The following is an 8,957-nucleotide window of genomic DNA, read 5'->3' on the forward strand; positions in this document are numbered from 1 at the left end:
GGAGTGAGAAGGGCATTCGCGCGTTCCCGACCTTGAGCTCGATTTGTTTCGTGTATTACAATAATTCTCCGTAAACATAACAGACCGGATCCTTTAATGGAGTCCCCACGACTTGAAAAATCTTGGTTAAAGAAAGAGAGAGAAGAAATACGTTACGGCCTATGGAGTCACGGGAGCGAAGCGGCGATGCCACGAAACTCGACCTCTAGATGAGAAAGACGCCGAGTGAGCGGCGAAAACGTTGGCTCGGCCAAAGTTTCCAAAGTGAACAAAATTATTGCCGACTGTGTATGCCAGGCTAATCTGGAGAGTGCGCTATGAGTGAATTTCTAACAAAGAGTACCATATCACATAAATGGAGCATAAACATAACATATCATCACTCAAGTTGGAACCGAGTGCAGTAATGCCCATCTTTTTAGAGAAGTGGTCTACGGTCAGCGGACCAGATGCGGCCCACCACATACTTTTGATCCAGTCTGAGAAGATGTCACAAATTATTAGTGATTCGTAAATATTTACGAATTTCGTAAAATATACTACTCCCCGAGATGTTTAACTTCCCCTGGCTTATTTCACCAAAGAAATACTTCATATATCAATGAGTCATATTTTCCGAAAATTTTCAAAATAAATCAATGAGCCAAAAACCTGAGGGTAATCTGCAATATGGCCCGTCGAGCAAAAAAATGAGCAGCAATGTTTCAGAGTAAAACCTAGTTTTCAATCAATGTAAGAATAAACTGCACAGCTAAATTTATTACGTGAACCCCTCGTAATATTAAAAGCATCTTCAACACTATGCTTATACCTTTAAAAGTTGAGAAAAGTTAACACGTCTTTAAGGTCTCACAGCAATTTTTTACCTTGTTATTTCACAAAAGGATGTTCTCATACGTTCGATTTACCTCAAGGAGCTCCTGACCCACCATCACACGTAACGAAACTAAGGGACTCTTAAATTCTCACTCACCTGAAAATAGAGAAGAAGCGTCATTAGTACTCTCATTTTACGGCGAAAAGAAAGTAACCGAGCCACAAGAAGGTAGCATCTTTATGGATTCCGATTGAGAAACATTAAAATGATTTCGTTACTCGTTTTCGGTCTCCAATTGGGTTAAATGTTTTGGCTAACAGAAAACACTGGCATTTGATTTTAAAAACTATACATAATTCAGTTTGAAAAATACATTGACATTTGATATTACAAAATAACCACAAAGCTTTCAACTTGAAAGGTGTTTTGAGACGAAAAAAAAAAGCATTAAGGTATCGCTGCAACACTTTCGTACTATTAAAACAAACAAAAACTAAGAGGTTATTGTCCTCTAGATATTTTATATTTTTGATCTCGGCCTACTTTTAATGAGAAAGAAAGATCACTCTTACCTCTGCGCCACGGCAGATTACCTGAGCTCACTCCCAGAACATAGTCGTATATAAGAGCGTTCGTGTATACAGCTACGCCTATTGATCGGCAACTATTTATGAATATTTAGTGTAAATAATCAGATTTCCATACATTATTTCAATACTCTCACAACTCAATCTACGTCATTCACCTAGCTAATGGCCAAGCAAAGGAGCGTTTCTCTAGTACCCGATGACAGATTTACAGTTTTACACACACAATATCCGCAAGTTCAATACAGAGGTTCAAATGCTTACGTGCACGTACATGACAGTGATAACAAATTTATCTATAGTGCCTTCCAAGTCATTTTTTTTCTTCCCATGATTCACATCGTATGAATTTTTCGAAGATAAAACTGCGTCCGATAAAACGGCTAGTAGGTGAAAAATCCATCCAGGTTATCATCAAAGCAAATACTATTCTGAGGTTAACAGATAAGTAAGGTTTATCTTCTGTGTCCGGGAAAATTAATCTAAGAACTTATCTTAATAAGGCCACTTTTTCCGTAAAAGCCGTCGTTTATCTCCATACTCAAACACACCTTCAAGCGTTTACAGCCCTATTCCCTTTCGCTTTCCGCAACTTAAAGATATGTTCACGAAACATGTCCCATGGATCTTCCTTATGCTACAAATTCTCTCCCTCGATGCAAGAGTTTGCGTTACTTGGCCACGTGATCGAGGCTAGAACTGCAGTTAATCATGCCTCTCAAAAAAAAAAGAACACGCAAGCACTCCTATCTCCCAATGGGATGGTATTCTCCTCGACAAGCGTCCGAATATTTTATGTGCGAAGATGGAGAGATAGAGAGACAGAGAGAGGATGGGAGTGGATAATAAATCACAGCAGGTCATTCCTCTCCCTCATCCCTTATAATACCACCACGAAGGTCCTCTCCCCTTCGCTCTCTCTCATGCCGACCTCTTTGCACTTGCCCCTCTGCCTGCACCACATCGTTCAGACTGCTCGTTCGCAGGTATTCCACGCTGCTATTGTCACGAGCAAAGGCAAAGGGGGACGGAACTATCAATGGGGGAAAGGTCGAGTCTGCATTTGGGGTGGAGAAATGTGAGGAAAAGATGGGGAGGGGGGTGAGAAGGTTTCCGAAAGGTATACGTGCGACGGTTAGGATGGGGAGGGGAGGTGAGAGGGACGGCTGACAGTTCTCAAGTCAAGTGAGGATGCTTGTTGACTTTTAGGATTCTCGTACAGAAACTACATGCACTTATTCCATTTTCATCTTCTTAATCTCAAAAGGGAGGGAAAATATCCCATAGTCCACCAGCGGAGGCCTTGCGTTATATGTGGGCGTATTATACATATATATAAACACGTATATGTGTATATATGTGTATATACGTATATTTTGGAATGTGGGTGTGGAGAAGGATGGAGAAGGGGAAATGGACCGAAATGAAAACAAATGAGGAAGTACTAGGTACGGTGGGCGAGGAGAGGAGTTTGTAGGGAGAAATCCTAAGGAGGCAGGACAAATTAATGAAGGGCGTTTTGATCGGCAGAGGGATGTCGAAGACTAAGAGAGGGGAGAATGTTAGGCAAAGGAGGAAAGGGCAGGAATAGGATAGCGTTGTTCGACGGGATGAAGGATGGAAGGAAGTAACAGAAATGAAGAGGAACTTGATGTATAGTTGGTTACTGGAAAGTGTTTTGCCAGGAGTAACAAGATATTTATTTGGTAGTTGCGCCCATCCAAAACCTACCTTAACCGGTAGATTACTTAATAATAATTACAATACTTAGACAATAACACGCGCTTATACCGGCAAATCAACCAACACTTTCAGATAATAATACAGGAAGAATCCACCTACCACTGGAGAATGGGCAGGGCGTGTGAATGCGGTTTTTATTCCTGTTTGGAATAGGATTGTATATTAAACTCCTTTTAAAGGTGACTATAATGACTCCGATAGATTTGGTAAAAATATTTCCTCTTCGGAAAATTAAAACAGAGAAGCCGAAGGTGAAGATTTTCCTCGAGCAAAAGAAGGGAAAGGCCACAAGACGGTAGAGGGCCTGCGAAACTAAAAATGGATGATAGGTTTACTTCTTAAATTGCCACAGTTCGAGTGATTAATCACAATGGAAGGTGCTTTTATAGATCATTGAACTAGCAGTTTAGTTTGAAAATGAAAGTGTAGGTAGATTATAAACTGGCAACACATTATCAGAAATAAACATTGCATGAAAAAATCACTGGGTGTTCCTTATATATAACTTTACTTTTTAATAATTTCTTACGTAAAAAATCAATAAAAATTCAGCCTTGTAGCTAAATGCAAAAGAGAATTCTCACATTTGCTTTTCTCTGAGCTTATACATTTCAGCCTTGATCAACTAACCGATTTCCGCTTCCAATGTATTGAAGCTGAGAAAGGTGTTGCGAATTGCAAAGCTCCAAAATTTCAAGAAACAAAGCCTTAGGCTATTGAGGAAAAAAATATACCCCACTGCGGACCATGACCCCTCGATTTTCTGTTGTTTCCGAAACAGGAAGAAGACGTCTTTCACACGCACGAGTGCCCAAGCCTGAATTACCCACGATGTGCCTTGTTTCTTCCAAGTCCTTCATACGATCCCAAACATTAGAAATACAATAAAGTTGCATACAAACACTGTAGGGGATTAAATCAATATGCAATAATTTACCAAAGAGAATTTCTTCACCAGAAATATTAAATGTATGTTCGGTAATGGATGAGCGTGGCAAATTTAAAGTTTATCTTTCAAGGTGAAAATATCAGCTTATTCTTTGAATTTATAATACTGCAGTTCAACATTGGACAGCTGGAAATACCAATTGCACATTCAGACACCTACAAGAAGACTTGGAAAGCGTATTGAATTTCAGTACTAAGGAGCAACATTTTACATAAATGATTGTGTTACCGAATAACTTTCTATAATGTTCTCGAAAATTAAGTAGTCAAGATGATTAATTTGGGCAGCTCTAGAAAAAGGTGATTTAATAAATACATCTTATTCCCCTTGCCGATAGTTCGTTGAAGTCCAGCGCCAACCGCATACCAGAAATACCTAACATCTCACCCCTCCAACCCAAAAAATTCTGATATACCCTTCGCAGCCCTCGACGACAATGGGGGCATCACGACAATGCGCGGAAACCCATACCCGAGCCAAGTCTTGTCGGGCCATTTTTTTTTACTCCCTCCACCTTCCGTTGAAGATCTCCGCCTACTCGAACCGAGTTCTTTTCTCAACTATTCTCTCCCCACCCAATCCCTCACTCCTCTCCCCGGCTCACTGAAAACGAAAGCCGGCGGTGTCGGGCAGGACCCCACCACGGTTCATTCAGTAAAAGTGGATAGGGGGAATACCACAAGATACCCACCTCGGACCTATTCCCTTCCGTTACCTACGTACCTTTCCGTCCGACTACATGAGAGGAAGGAAACGCGAGCTCAAATTTTTGCGCTTCCAGGAGCATTCCCGATTGCGGAGAGGTGCGAGAGATGCTTCCCGCGGTGAGAAGCTGGGGGGAGGGGGTTGATGGGGGGAAAGAGGCGACTTGCGACGGTTCAGAAAACGACCAAGAGAGGGGAGAAGGATATGAAAACAATAAGAATGGCACCGGGTCACTTGCTCTCTTCTAATCTGGAGGGCAATGAAGTATTAAATTTGCGTGGGGATAGGTATCGGAAAGTGTCGAATAGCTAGGGACATAAGGGACGGAAGAACTCGAATGGGGTGACTTCTTAGAAACATTTTAGGAATATTGTTAATTGTACACTAATCGACTACGTGTATCTATTTTCTTAAAAATGAGGATATCTAATCATTTGAACTGAAAGTACATACTCGCCTTTAGAACTTAACGTCATTCACCTGTGTTGTGGTTCGACACATTCATCATCAATTCAGAGGTGAGTTCATCGCCTCACAACAGCGGTGGCTTTTTAAATAAGGCCTTTAATGTTCAGTTAATGAGGCTCTGTACTGAATGAATGATGAAGACCAATTTTTCGTCACAAAGTATTTTTACTTTAATTAAACTTAATCTAATGTGATATTCGATATGCTCCAGGCAGTGGGCTAGCATCATGCATACATATATTCCGGCATTAATGAATACAGGCACGTGAATACCAATAGAACAGATCAAAGGCGTCGAAGTCTGGAGAGTTAATAGGTAATCCTTCTTTTCTGACATTCATAATTTTCCTCATTGTTTCTTTCATTTTTCAGTAAAAGTTTAACTTCTCTCTTCTTTGAAAGTCAGTCGTAGTAACAGCCCCTGCCATATTACGCCCTGGTGGTTTTCAGAGCGGGTAGGACTGCAGATATAAAACCTGGAAACGGCCTAAGATGCTTATAAAAGAGACCTATTCTTCATGGGAATAAAATCAGGGCGATCCAGTGATAGTGTTTCAGGTGTTTAATGAGTTCGACCCAGCCAATTACTACTCCGCGTATTTTATCAGTAGGCATTACTTGACATTTTATCTGATATGTCACTGCAACCAACAATCATCCTCTCCCATGGAAGATGAGTACTAATTTGACCTTAGACGCATAAAATAAACTGCACGTAGCATGTCCTCAATTGAAGAAATTGCATTTGAATTTACGATTTGACACTTCGAGACTTTTCTTATTTCTCCACAAATACTGTGACTTTCTTAAAAGATGACGCATGAATCCGTCTGCCATTCCATCACATTTAAAAAATGTCAAACTGGATTGTTATTCTATTTTAAATTTTTCAATAAAATTTCCGATATTCTGGTGGAAATAGAAAACCAAAATTATTATTGAATGTTCCATGCTGCTTCCGGGAATAACCGTCGCGTAGGTAAGCCTAAACATTAATTTCAAAATTGTTATAAATTCCATTCTACATAATTAGTTAAATGACACATGCAAATTTTACCTTGGAATTCATCATCATCTAACTTATTCCTCCAAAATGGCGCCACAGGTATAGGGAGAACGTAGATGAAATACTAATCATCAAAACGATTACAACTTAAGCATCGCATCGCTCCTAATAGAGGCATGGTAAGTGACAAGTAAAATATCGTGTTTACACTATTAAGCAGTGGTGGCTGAGTGGTCAAAGCGTCTGCCTAGGAGTCAGATTCCCTTTGCGAGCATAGGTTCGAATTCTTACCGATAGAGGGAGAACCCGATTCCTACATTTTTTTCTGCTCCAGTCTTAAAAAATAATGGAAGGCTACAAGACTTTTAGAAGATTTGAGGCTTTGAAATGGCCAATGGAAAGTTTGTTCCTTCATTGTACTACTAAATACTTACCAGTTGCACAGTAATCACCTATAAGTACGTAACGGTGATTAAGGTGCAACCGAAATCGCCAAAAAAAGAAGAGGGAAAATAACGCTACAGAGGGTGAAAATGAATACACACAGGGAAAAGACAAAATGATAACATTTGATATATTAAAATGTAGACAGTTATGTATTATGAAGGAACTTTTTTCGCGTTTATGACAACCCCTTGGTTCAACTAAAAATGAAACTATCCTAGCAAACTATAAAAATAAATCTGCAAACGCTGGGATAGCAAAATTCAGGAGCGTTTAAAATGGCCAATAGATCTGAGCGTCGGTTCATCAGGCTTGTGAAATATATTAATTCAGCGTAGGCACTCAGAAAAAACCTAGAATTATGAAATTAAAGAAAGCAACATTTCCATCCAACGAGCAGTCGTGGCCGAGTGGTTAAGGCGTCTGACTAGAAATCAGATTCCCTCTGGGAGCGTAGGTTCGAATCCTACCGTCTGCGTTTTATTTTTGCCACTAGAGAGACAATATCGCCGAGAATCTTAATTTCCGACCTCTTTTCCCAACTCTCCAGTTCTCAAAAAAGCTAATTGAAGCATAGATTATGAAGGATGAAACAAAACTTTGAAATTTCCCATTCTCCTATATTATAACAGCAGTTCGTCCTTCACCATTACTTCTTAATAATGCATGGCCGGCCCGTAGCTACTTATAACTACGCAACGCCGGTTGAGGTACACACGGATTCGCCAAATAAGAGCAAAATCGGGAGGCCAAAAAATTGGATATCCTGGATGATGAAAATAAATACAAATATGGATAAAACTAAAAGTAGAAAAATCGCAAACTAATCAATTATTAATCTTTTTCCACTTTCTATTCACAGCAGCTGTAATAAGAAACTTTTGGAATAATACAAGCGTCGAGAATAAATTGGAGCGCTGATTCATTGGACAATTAAAACGCGTTCATTTAGAGTTATCAAAATATAAATGGATTTCAGCTGGGATTATGAATACTCCAATAATCGGCCCTTGCAAGCTGTTACCAGATTTACCCCACGCTTCAAGTGAATGCCAGGCCACATTTCTCTGGCGTTGTCATACCGCTTCCTTTCAAACGCCAAAAGCTGAGCCTAATGGTTTCATTCCCAATTTAAAAGCAGTTACAACCTGAAGAGGCAAGTTACCATTATCAGGGATTCATTTTGGCACGGCCTACTATAATGTGTTATTGTTCATATTTATATCTATAAACATTTTCGTGCATGTCATTATATGAATATTAATGAATGAAATTTAAATTTCATAAAACATATAATTTAAATATAAAATCAAACCAAATCAATTGATTAATAATAACATCATTAAGCAGTCGTGGCCGAGTGGTTAAGGCGTCTGACTAGAAATCAGATTCCCTCTGGGAGCGTAGGTTCGAATCCTACCGACTGCGAATTTTTTAGGCAAGACAATTGCTGTTGTACCTCCCTCAGATTACAAAGTACTCTTTCATACCAGCATTATTCTTCAACTTCATTCATATATATTAATTTTTAAAATATTTTTACTTTGTAACGGTCGAAGTTTCCGTTTAAAAAGGGACAATAATCTTCTACTAACTCACTCTAATCTATGCAGTTACGACACTAAATCCTTTAATGTTCACATATAAATCTCCATTCTATTTGATTATACCTCGCTGAGGCAATAAAACGAGTGATATCCATTGCAATATCACTAATTAGTAAATAATGGAAAAAATATAAAGCATTAAATGTTAAGAATCATCTTCGAAAAAAACAATATTTCCAGGACCCAAATATAACCGAGTTTATATTCACTCTGGGGAAAATCATGACAATACACAGGTGCGAACTTTTAAAGAGGGGAACAAATATAAAATTTTTGTCAGCCGTGGTGGAACAGACAGTCGATAAAAGAATAAATTTTTGCTCGTGATTGAAGGGGAATGCAGCCATTCATATACATACAAATAGATGGATTGTAATACATATAGACGGTCATTTTCATCGCACCGAAACAATCGTATACTACCTAAATCCTTTTCTAAAGCTTTACCGCACCAAATTATAGGCTGCAAGCACTAAAAGGCTCAAAGAAGGAAGGCGAAAACAGTAGGTAGCCGATAATGTGCTAAGGTGTTAAGCCTTGTAAGGTTTCGAAGTCCATAAAAGAAAAGGTCCTCATCGCACAGTTTGAAGCCTTGCGACCCGAGAAACGGAGGTAAAAATACCCTTAGAAA

The 8,957-nt window shown here is 39.2% G+C and overlaps 2 non-coding genes across 2 annotated transcripts; both read left to right on the top strand.

The window, feature by feature from the left end:
• Positions 1 to 7,115: 7,115 nt before the first annotated feature.
• Positions 7,116 to 7,197, top strand: TRNAS-AGA (transfer RNA serine (anticodon AGA)). The gene has a single exon. It is a non-coding gene; the product is annotated as a tRNA-Ser (tRNA).
• An 868-nt stretch (positions 7,198 to 8,065) lies between these two features.
• On the top strand, positions 8,066 to 8,147 carry TRNAS-AGA (transfer RNA serine (anticodon AGA)). Its single transcript has one exon. It is a non-coding gene; the product is annotated as a tRNA-Ser (tRNA).
• Positions 8,148 to 8,957: the final 810 nt, after the last annotated feature.

This window comes from Hetaerina americana, unplaced genomic scaffold (assembly GCF_022747635.1).
Source record: "Hetaerina americana unplaced genomic scaffold, ioHetAmer1.1.p SCAF_79, whole genome shotgun sequence".
NCBI classification, from domain to species: Eukaryota; Metazoa; Arthropoda; class Insecta; order Odonata; family Calopterygidae; genus Hetaerina; species Hetaerina americana.